The 11,350-nt window shown below is 45.6% G+C and overlaps 1 protein-coding gene across 1 annotated transcript in view; it reads right to left on the reverse strand.

Annotated features, from left to right (window-relative positions):
- Window positions 1–7,226, reverse strand: part of LOC144929319 (butyrophilin subfamily 1 member A1-like) — a 31,899-nt gene extending 24,673 nt beyond the window's left edge. Inside the window, exon 1 of the mRNA XM_078848542.1 lies at window positions 6,923–7,226. The gene's annotated coding sequence lies outside the window, so the exon portion shown is untranslated. The remainder of the gene's footprint in view (window positions 1–6,922) is intronic.
- Window positions 7,227–11,350: the final 4,124 nt, after the last annotated feature.

Consider the following 11,350-nt stretch of genomic DNA (forward strand, 5'->3'; position numbering starts at 1 on the left):
TTTTATTTTCATTCACATTTTTCCTTCTTGCTTCTTCTAATTCCCTCTGGTTAAACCCACCCTATCTCCCTATCTCCCCCAGGGCTGCCAACCTCAGGAGTTTTAAAATATCATGAGACTGACCAAAAATGATTTAAAAAACCTGTTATATAATGGTTTTTGGTCTCTCTGCACCCCCGCCCATCCCATCTGTGTGACAATTACAAATTTGCCAGCTCTTCAGGACAGTGACTTGTGCCTCTTTGGCAGGAGCTCTGGCTGGGAGACCCCAAAGAGAGATTTGTACAAAATGTTCCCTTCTGCTGCAGAGCTTCCAGCTTCTCCCCAACCCCCCAAACCCTGATTGATTCATGTGGTGTCCCTGCCACCCCGACATCTGCCTGTCCCCAGACCGGCTGTTAGTGTTACCCCCTGCCCAACCCCCACCTCTGCCCCTCAGGACCCCTCTGCCCCTCCTGCAGCTCCAGGGCTTCTTCCCCCCTCCCATCCCTGGGGCTGCAGGGAGGGAGGGAGGAGGTGGAGTACCCAGGGGCCATAGAGATGGGGACTGAGCAGATGGGAGTCCTGCAGGGTCACAGAGACTGGATGACTTACTAAAGAAGCCCATTTTTTCATTCCTTTCCCTCCAATCACTCTAACTTATTCAATGAAACTGTTTGAGCCTGGATGGTCAGAGTCCTATCGGACCATAGCGGAGAGAGACAAAAAGGCTACAAAATCCTTAAAGCAATGAGATTGGCTTCTCTACACCCATCACTCCCTGCTCTATATGGTTTGATAGTCCAGAGACTCCACAGAGCCTACACAGCCATAGATACCACAGGGTAGAAAGTCTGTAGGAAGATAGGAATCCTCCAGAGTCAGAGAGACTGGTGGGTGTCTGAGGCGAAAGAGTCTGATTTCAGGGTCCCTGGTGGGATATCCCCCACTGGTGCCTCAGGGACACAGGCTGAGCCGGGATCCTGGCCCCACCCCAAGCCAGGGTCGGATTCTCTCCCCAGGGACGGAGCCTGGCAGGAAAGTGAAGATTGGGGCCTCGGCACCAGCATCGATAAATGTCACCTGCCCCCGGCCACAGTCCAGACAAACCCGGATCCTGCTGGGGGCCTGGCTCGGGGGCAGGGGGGGGTCGCAGGCAAGGTGAGAGGGGATAAAATAACCAAAAAAATGGATTGAGTGTAAACACAGTCACAATGATTTAAGGCAACCTGGATACAGAGAAAATGGAAAACTATGAACAGGATACATTATTGGCAAAACAAAACAAAACCCTGCAGCACTCAACTTAATTGCATTTCTCTGTTTCTAGGTAACTTTCAATAACATTCTACATCCCACAATAGGCAAAGATTGTTAAAAGTGGACCTATTGAAGATACAATGGGTCTGGTCATGATGCACAACCAACCTGTCACGGTTCCTCCCCCACTCTGAACTCTAGGGTACAGATGTGGGGACCTGCATGAAAAACCTCCTAAGCTTATCTTTACCAGCTTAGGTCAAAACTTCCCCAAGGTACAAAATATTACATCCGTTATCCTTGGACTGGCCGCTACCACCACCAAACTAATACTGGTTACTGGGGAAGAGCTGTTTGGACGCGTCCTTCCCCCCAAAATACTTCCCAAAACCTTGCACCCCACTTCCTGGACAAGGTTTGGTAAAAAGCCTCACCAATTTGCCTAGGTGACTACAGACCCAGACCCTTGGATCTTAAGAACAATGAACAATCCTCCCAACACTTGCACCCCCCCTTTCCTGGGAAATGTTGGATAAAAAGCCTCACCAATTTGCATAGGTGACCACAGACCCAAACCCTTGGATCTGAGAACAATGAAAAAGCATTCAGTGTTTTACAAGAAGACTTTTAATAAAAAATAGAAGAAAATAGAAATAAAGAAATCCCCCCTGTAAAATCAGGATGGTAGATATCTTACAGGGTAATTAGATTCAAAAACATAGAGAACCCCTCTAGGCAAAACCTTAAGTTACAAAAAAGATACACAGACAGAAATAGTTATTCTATTCAGCACAATTCTTTTCTCAGCCATTTAAAGAAATCATAATCTAACACATACCTAGCTAGATTACTTACTAAAAGTTCTAAGACTCCATTCCTGTTCTGTCCCTGGCCAAGACGACTACAGACAGACACAGACCCTTTGTTTCTCTCCCTCCTCCCAGCTTTTGAAAGTATCTTGTCTCCTCATTGGTCATTTTGGTCAGGTGCCAGCGAGGTTACCTTTAGCTTCTTAACCCTTTACAGGTGAGAGGAGCTTTCCCCTGGCCAGGAGGGATTTCAAAGGGGTTTACCCTTCCCTTTATATTTATGACACAACCCAATCACAGTTTTCAATCCGTTGGCCAAGGCCTTTGAGAAAAGTTTATAGTTGGATCAACACAGGAACACAGATCTCCAATCCTTTCCCTCCCCAAGGTACCCCTTCTTAAGCAAAAGGGTGAGAATTGTTCGACAACAACTAAGTGGTAATATCATCTCCCTGATGCTCTCCTGAAAAACCTGGAGCAAGTCAGTCCCAAAAAGGGTCCAAAAGGCCTTGCAAAACTCAACAGGCAAACCATCATTACCAGTCCCAGGAGGTCCCAGGGGGCAGTCAGGGGACAGGGGGTGGTTGGATGGGATGGAGGTTCGGGGGGGGGGGCAGTTCCGATGAAGTGAGCTGTAGCTTACAAAAGCTTATGCTCAAATAAATTCGTTAGTCTCTAACGTGCCACAAGTCCTCCTGTTCTTTTTGCGGATACAGACGAACATGGCTGCTACTCTGAAACCTGCATTGTTAGAAGTACCAGGACCAGGGCTGGCCCCACATCAAATGACGCCTCAGGTAAGGAGCATCTTTGACACCCCCCCCCTCCATTTGTTAAACCTTTAAATACTTTATTTTTTAATCACATTTGTAGCTCATTTCATGACTTTGATGCACGATTTCTCTCTCTCACATAAGATGATACATTTGCAGACTAGGATCTGTAAATCTTACAGAAACTTCTTAGTTTTAAGAATAACCGAAATGTACTAACATCAAGAAATTGAACTGCGCACCAACACTGGGTGGACAAGTATTGAACAGTGTGACAGCAGGTGACAGACTTAGAATGTTAACAGGGCCACAATTAGGGGCATTATACTTCAAAAATTCTATTTTCCCTTTTATCGCTACCAACAAAAACAGCACCCTGAGCCTGGCACCCCCCAAGCCGGGCACCCCAGGCAGTCACCTGTCCCTAAATCCGGCCCTGACCAGGACACAAAAGAAAAGTCATTCAAAGAGAAAAAATATTTTACATCTGCCCCCTCAATTCTGCTGCCACTGGCAGTAGCGTGCTCTGCCTAGAGAGTAGGATTAGGCCGGGTAAACTAGGGAAAGTGGAGGATCTTTTAAGTGGCTGGGAACCTGATCCCAATCCTGCTGACGTCAATGGAAAGAATCCCAGTGATTTCAATGGGATTTGGATCAGCACCTCAGGGCCTTGCCAGCTTTCGGTGCTCAGGTTTGCAGTGTGGGAATCCCGTTATCACCTGAGGACTAGTTGGCAGTTCCTGCAGACTGTCATCTCCTGTTTCCTTGTCTGTGCTCTTCAAACAGGATTCTGTGACCCTAGCGCTGGGATCTGCTCTGGCTCCCAGTATATATCTGGTGCAATTCAAGGTGTTTGGTTTTTGACACAAGAAGCACCGAATGGTTTAGGACCAAGCGACCACCTCTCTCCTGATGTGATACAAGGGTGGCAGAGAGCAGCTGGGATGCTCAGTCTTACACTCTCACTGGTTTTAGTGGGAGAAGAATGGTGGTGGGAAGCTTTCAGTGAAGGATCTTCAGCACTGCAACACCCCATTGGTCTGGCACATCTAGAGTCCATTCTCTGTCGGGAAGGGAATGGACGGAAGAGGATGTAACTGAGATAAAGTGTGTTGGGGAGTTATTAGTCCTGAAGGCTTAGGGAGGCAGGAAGGTGTTTATAAAACAAACCAAACATAACCAACCAACCAACCAACCTGCTCCTGGTCCCTTCACCTTTGCATTTGCAACTAAAGAGAGAGTGATGGGCTCTTTTTATAAATATAAAACCTAATCATTTTAATGGTTTAGGTTTGTATTACCCGCAGTAAAAGAACATCCATCCAATGAGCTGGGCCCTCTTGGCAATTTTTACAAAAGACATGGATGAACAAGCAGACTGCAAATTACCCCAAGGTCAGATCAAGTAGTCCAGCAACAACAGAAACACAGCTAAAGAACAACAAGTAAGGGCCCGCTCCTGCTCTGTGCTTACATTTACACACTGGGATTACTTCCATTGACTTCAATGGGACTGCTCGCAGTGCATAAAGCTCAGCCCATTTGTAAGGCACTGCAGGCCTGGGGCCTAAACAAAAACCTATAGGAAGCAGCAGAGGCCTTGAGGATTCCTACCTGTTTCCAACTTCTGAACATAAACAGGTAGAAAATAAATAATAAAACCAGGCAGAGAGGAGATGAATCCGGAGCTGTGGCAGAACGAGAGAACCTTTATCTTCACTGAAATGTCATCCAGACAACAGGAAGAATAAAAAGAACACAACAACAGTATAACTTAATGAGTAGGCTGCAGTGATTAGGACAAGCTGGATATTAGAGTTTGAGGAACAGAAAATTGCAAAGGACACATTTAATAAAAATAGGGATAAATGCATTGTTATGTGAACTCGTTTGCATATTATGCAGTGACAGCAGTCGTCCCATTGTCTGCACAAAAAAGAGCAGATCAGTGTAAAATGATATTAATGTCCCATGACCCAGGGAAAAAAAAAGAGAGAGAGAGAGAGAGAGAGAGAAGGAACTCCCCTGAATATGAATTAAGATAATTAAGGGCAGGATTTTGAAAATCATTGAGTACTGGCCTAATTCTGCCCCACTGAAGTTAATGGGAAAACTTGAAATGACTAACAGGGGCAGCAAGGTTAGACCAATACTGAGAGGTTTAAATAATCTGACCCTAAAATAGTAGGTGTCAGCATATTTCCTTCTTGTGATTAGAATGACAGCTTTAGAATTTTTTCTTCACAACAATCCCATAACGCCCCCCCCCCCAGACACAGATTTTTCTGTTCCCATCATGGGAAACAATTAGCGAATGTAATAGGTAAAGTTGAATACACTGAACATAAAAAACATAGCAGGTGGGAAATATATAGGAACAGAACACGTTATGATAGTTTGTTTTTATTGCCAAAGCATGTAGGCACCAGTCACTGATCAGGACCCCTTTGAGCGAGGCACTGTACAAAACATGTAACAAAATCCAGATCTCTGCTCATGGAGGAGATCCCCTCGCTCATGGATCTCTACTGTTCCACACACACAAAAAAATACATGTGGGTTTTTTTTAAAGTTGCCTTTTGGTATCTGAGATTTTAGGTCACACTCAGGTCATATTCTCTAGCTTTTTTCTGCAATCACAAGGGCTAGAAACTTTCTTTAAACATTAAAACTGAAATTCTCTCATAATCACAGGACAAGAACAGCTGGGGTTTTAAGGAAAATATCAAATATTTCAAGACTCAAGACAAAATTATGAGAGAATTGACACCACTTGAATATATTTCAATATATTTCATTAAACAATAAATGAAAAAATGGCGTTCAGAACAATGCAGAAATAACCACAAAAGCTTTCTTGTGATTGATTTAAAAAAAAAAATTCAAAATGAATGTTATTTCGAGTAGATTTCAAACAAGTTCAGACTAAAAGGAATGAAAAGATTTTTTATTACTGTTATGTTTCTCATGCATCATTTCTTTTAAAAAATGAGAGTGAGGGCGAGAAAATGGGAAAGTCCCGAAACCCACTCCCCCAAAATCAAAGTGTTTGTGTCCATTCATTTTTTTTCCAAATTATTTCAAGCTGTTTTTTTTTCAATGGAAAGTTCCATAAACATTTCAAGTCAATCAAACAAAAATCACGCAATTTTTGGGGTGAAAAAAATAATCCCCCTTTTTATAATCGTGCCCAGAGATACCCTCATGAATTCTCCCCGCTGACAGCTTTTCACACAGGGAATAACCTGTCTCACAGTTTGTAACGTGGGCCTTTCTTGCCATTATGCCATCAAGTCTTCCCTAAACACAGGACCATAAAATCACCCCTGCGAGCCACCCTTCTACAGCTCTGTGGCCACAAAGACAGGAGGCAACATTAAGTTATCACAGGACAACAATGCAATGTGTACAAACTGATCACTCTGGTTGTTGTGGATCCCTTGACACGCATACAGAAGACCAGTACCAAGCTACAAGTGGTGACATCCCCTCATTGTCTAATTGCATTAAAGACTCTGGCCCAGATTCAGTCATTAAGTCCGTTCCTATTCAGCACATTTCAAAGGGTGCTTCACTTTAGGCACATGCTTAATTCCCACTGATCTCAAAATGAATAAAGTAATTTCTTTCCATTGATTCTGGGCAAAACTGGACGTTTTTTCCTTTAAAACATCAGAAGCAAAAGGACTCAGCCCCACAGACAGCTCGAAAACTACCGACAACAAGCAGGCCAGGAAACTTTACTGATTGCTGCTGAGTTTGCAGCGCCACGTTTCTTCCTCTATTCTAAATACAGGAAGTTCCTTTGTTACAAATCTCCCCTTAACGACCCTAAAAACTGGATTGGGCCCAGGATCCTTGGTGAAACACAGGAACAGAGGAAAGGAATTACCTAGTGACTGTACTGTACAAACCCGGCAGGGCTAGGAAACCGACCTGAAATGGATTGGAGGGCATCTCATTCTCAACGTACACATGCGGTACCGTTCCCATAAAGAGCAAAACAAATTCTCACGGGATTCTCAAGTCTTTGTGTTATTACCAATCTGTCCAAGACAGAGCCCTGACTGTTATGGAGTCAAGCAGCCAGAGTTCACCTACCGGATTGATCCTCCGGAGACGGTTCATGGCGCGTAGGGGGCGGTCTGTCCTTCTGAAAGCCTCAGGCTTTGTCGGGATAGTCCTCAAACTATAAGTTATTTCATTTCATCAAGATGCCCAGCTACTTCTGGGTATCAAATAGCTGCCGTTTGATCACAGCCTTTTCTAGCAGGGTTGGGTTTTGATTTTATTGTGTTTAAAGAATCCTGTTCTTGTTCCACAGGGATAAACGTACTGTCCGCCGGCAGCATCTACTGAGTGTGAAAGCGAAAGTAACAGAGGGACTCGGAAATGGCAGCAACCCCGGGTGGGATCTGAGAATCTCCTCTTAAAGAAACAGCCACGTGGCTGCTGAGACAGAACTGGCCGGCCCGGAAGAGTCAAAGTTTCTGGGGCTCCCAATGACCTGAATACAGGAGTGATTGTGAAGAGACTGGCTCTTGCTTTTGGGTGAACTGTAGTAAATGTCACAAATAATCATCACCTTCTACATTATGTCACCAGAATAAACATTCCCCTGTAGACATTTAGGAATAATATGAACAATACCTTTGCAGTGCGAAACTGGGGTAGAGGGTGAACCTCATTCTTCATGACTGTAACATCAGAAGATTGAAGCCCTGACTCTCCCGAGGGACAAGACTCAGTCTGAGGCCGAAAAGAGAAGTTAGAGAATAGAATAGCATTAAGGAATCCTGAGTTCTGACCGGACACCAAACAACGTTCTGTCCCGGAACAAGTGATCGGTTGGAAATACTAATAGTGACACTGCACCCCGCATTCTTCATAGAAATGTTATTATTATAGGATTATGGTGTAACTAAAATATGTTTTATGCAACATGGGTCATGTAAGATGTCCTTGGAAAGGTACTGAATACATCCAGTGTTGTGAGCTGTAGCTCACGAAAGCTCATGCTCAAATAAATTGGTTAGTCTCTAAGGTGCCACAAGTCCTCCTGGTCTTTTTGGGAATACAGACTAACACGGCTGCTACTCTGAAAACTATGGTTACTGAATATGATTATCCTGTTTGTATGTGTAAGCAGTGTCAGGATGAGCTCCACCCTGACATCTGGTGGTGAGGTGTGGCAAGTTGTGGAAAAGAACTTCAGGGGCCTATCTCATTTGCATAGGCACACCCACCACGCCTAGAATGAGACCATAGCTGCCCAAATGGTCACTTTGGCTGCTGTGGGATCCCCAGTGTCTCTGTTATTGGGGCAGGAAGAATAAATTGTTATTACCCTGATTATGGGAACTGTGCTTGGAACTGTACGTGGCCTTTTGTTATGATGGAGGGATTCACCATCAACTAAGTAGCACTCGCTAGGCAAGGGTCATGGGTTCCAAAACTGTGTGAATGGAGAAAGGCTGGGGACAAGTATTAATATTTGGTGGCATGGGCCCCTTGGTGAGGGCCTTACATGCTGATTGCACTTCCTCCTCTCTCCACTGTGGAATATCAGAGCTAATTTTGATTTCATTAGAAGTCTAGTTATAGGCTGCTGAGCTCACTTTGGGCTGACAGTGCACCAGCACTGGGGCTCCCCTACTATAAGCTGAATTCACCTAAGAGCTGAAATCACTGAGTGTTGTGTTAAGTAGTGGGGGAGCCTGAAGATATATTGTGGAGCAGTTTGACACGGAGCAGTGTGTGGATGGCAGGAGCTACTTGTGGGCCGAGGAGCTGAGTGAAGGAGTTCGTGGGGCGGCTGGCCGAGCGGACGCAGCTGAGCGAAGGAGTTCGTGGGGCGGCTGGCGGAGCGGAGCGGAGTACAGCTGAGCGAAGGAGTTTGTGGGGCGGCTGGCGGAGCGGACGCAGCTGAGTGAAGGAGTTCGTGGGGCGGCTGGCGGAGCGGACGCAGCTGAGTGAAGGAGTTCGTGGGGCGGCTGGCGGAGCGGAATACAGCTGAGCGAAGGAGTTTGTGGGGCGGCTGGCGGAGCGGAGCGCAGCTGAGCGAAGGAGTTTGTGGGGCGGCTGGCGGAGCGGAGCGCAGCTGAGCGAAGGAGTTCGTGGGGCGGCTGGCGGAGCGCCGCTATGGAGCTATGGGGCGGTCAGCTTCAGATCACGTAAGGTGCCTCTTACCCCCGTCCCATTTCCACCCAGGTTGGGAGGTAAAGCTCCGCCGATAAACTTTCGAACTCTGGGGCTGCCCTGACCAGGGACAGAGACTTTTGGGGCATTGGACTTTTGGGGTTGCTGGACTCAAGAACCAAAGGGAAAAGGGCATGCCCCAATTTGCCTGGGGTGGGGTTGTTTTTGCTCATGGGTTGTGTTATGAATCCGGTTGGTGGTGTTTCCCCAACATAATGCCACATTGTTTCTCTCTGTTATTAAAAGACTTTTGCTACACTCAGACTATGTGCTTGCCAGAGGGGAAGTATTGCCTCTTGGAGGCGCCCAGCGGGGGTGGTATATATTTGTCCCAGGTCACTGGGTGGGGGCTCGAGCCGGTTTGCATTGTGTTATTGGAATGGAACCCCTAGATATTGAACCCGGCCCTTGTTGCTGCCAACTCTGACGGGCAGAAGGGTTACATATGCATGTATCAATTCTGTATCTAAAGTTAGAGATATTGACTCTGCAGCAATTACAACTGTGTTTGCACCTGGGGAACGCCCACTAGACAGTGAGCACTCAAGCTGGATGGGCCATTAGGAAGGACAATAGAGCTGTGAAGATACTAATCTCCCTCCTTCCTGAGAAGTCTCCTAGGAGGCTCCTTTGACACTGCAAGGTCAGGTAATCCTGTTACCTGGCACTGGCCACCATCTTAACCTGGTACTTTCCCACTGGGATGGGTGTGGGTCACACTAGGAGACAAAGGATTCCTGCCATATACTAAAGCTATATAGGGGAAGGAGTGACACCATCAATGATTCTTCTCAGTTTCTGTGCCCAAAGAAACACTTAGAAACACCTGAGAAACAAGGATTGAACTGGGGAGAAGGGCTGAATGCAGGTTAGAAGGATTTCTAGCCTGTGAATGAAACACCTGGGAAACCCAAGCTGTGAAGCTAATGCAGCTTGTGCCTTGTGAATCTGCCAATCTGTTTGCATTATCACTTAAGATGACGATCTGCTCTTTTTCACCAACCTCTTTAGTATATTAAGCTTAGATTGTGGGAGTTGTTTGTTTGTTTGCTAAGTAATCAGCTTTGATCTAAACAACGAGGAGTCCTGTGGCATCTTAAAGACTAACACATGTATTTGGGCATAAGCTTTGGTGGGCTGGAACCCACTTTATCAGATGCATGAAGTGGAAACTTTAGTTTGGCAGTGTAATGATGCTAGTTCTGGCAGAACCCATCTGAGAGTGCCAATTCAGGACAAATTGCTTAAAGCAGGTCAGTTACAGCCCAAGGCTGGGGTTTCTGTGCACACCAAGACAAATCAAACCAGCCAAAGAGAGAAGACTTTGGTTTTACCCTACTGGCTAACCACAAGTCACACAAGCAATTCCCTTAGACACTCCAGGTTCTCACTATCACCACCAGGGCCACTCGTTATGAGGACAAATGGTTATGAAAACCAATACCCCAGTAAAAGAAAAAAGCTTCTCTCGATCCCAAAGGACCAGACCCCGGTCAATATACAAATCGGTTCTTACCCACAAATCACACTGTTGCCAATCCTTTAGAATATAAAATCTAAAGGTTTATTCATAAAAGGAAAATGATATAGATGAGAGCTAGAATTGGTTAAATGGAGTCAATGACATACAGTAATGGGAAAGTGTTGGTTCAAGCTTGCAGCAGTGATAGAATAAACTGCAGGTTCAAATCAAGTCTCTGGAGAACATCCACAGCTGGGATGGGTCTTTCTGTCCTTGGTTCAAAGCTTCAGTGTAGCAAAGTCCCTCCAGAGCTCAAAAGCAGGATTGAAGACAAGATGGAGGAGCTGCTGCAGCTTTTTATATTCTCTTGCCATGTGGTCTGTCTTTCTTTGTCCGAAAGACAAGCTGTCCATCACCTGGCCTGGAAATACCTCAGAGTTCTCTCCACAGGCAGGTCCCTGCATACCTTGCTGAGTCACAAGGCGTGTCTGCCTTCTCTTCGTGGGTCAGTTGTATAGCTGAAGGTTCTTAATGGGCCATCAAGCAGGCTAGGCAGAGCTGACACCAACTTGTCTGGGGTGTCACCCAGAAGCATAGCATAAGTTTGGAATACAGACAGTATAGAGACGATACTTATGTCTTTGCATGTATCATTTTTGTATTTAAACAGATAGCATAATCATAAAGAGTAAACCATAAGATCATGGTGTCAGCATCCTCTTTCTGTATATGCTGCAGAATGTGTGTCAAGCAGTCCTCCCTCCCTGGGGTTGAGCCACAGAAACAATAGCAATTACTCCTGAAACTCAAGTAATAGACAGGGTGATTTTGTGGTTGCAAGTCATAATTTTCCCCCGAGATTTTTCAAT

The sequence above is a fragment of the Lepidochelys kempii genome, chromosome 14 (genome assembly GCF_965140285.1).
Source record: "Lepidochelys kempii isolate rLepKem1 chromosome 14, rLepKem1.hap1, whole genome shotgun sequence".
Lineage (NCBI taxonomy): Eukaryota > Metazoa > Chordata > Testudines > Cheloniidae > Lepidochelys > Lepidochelys kempii.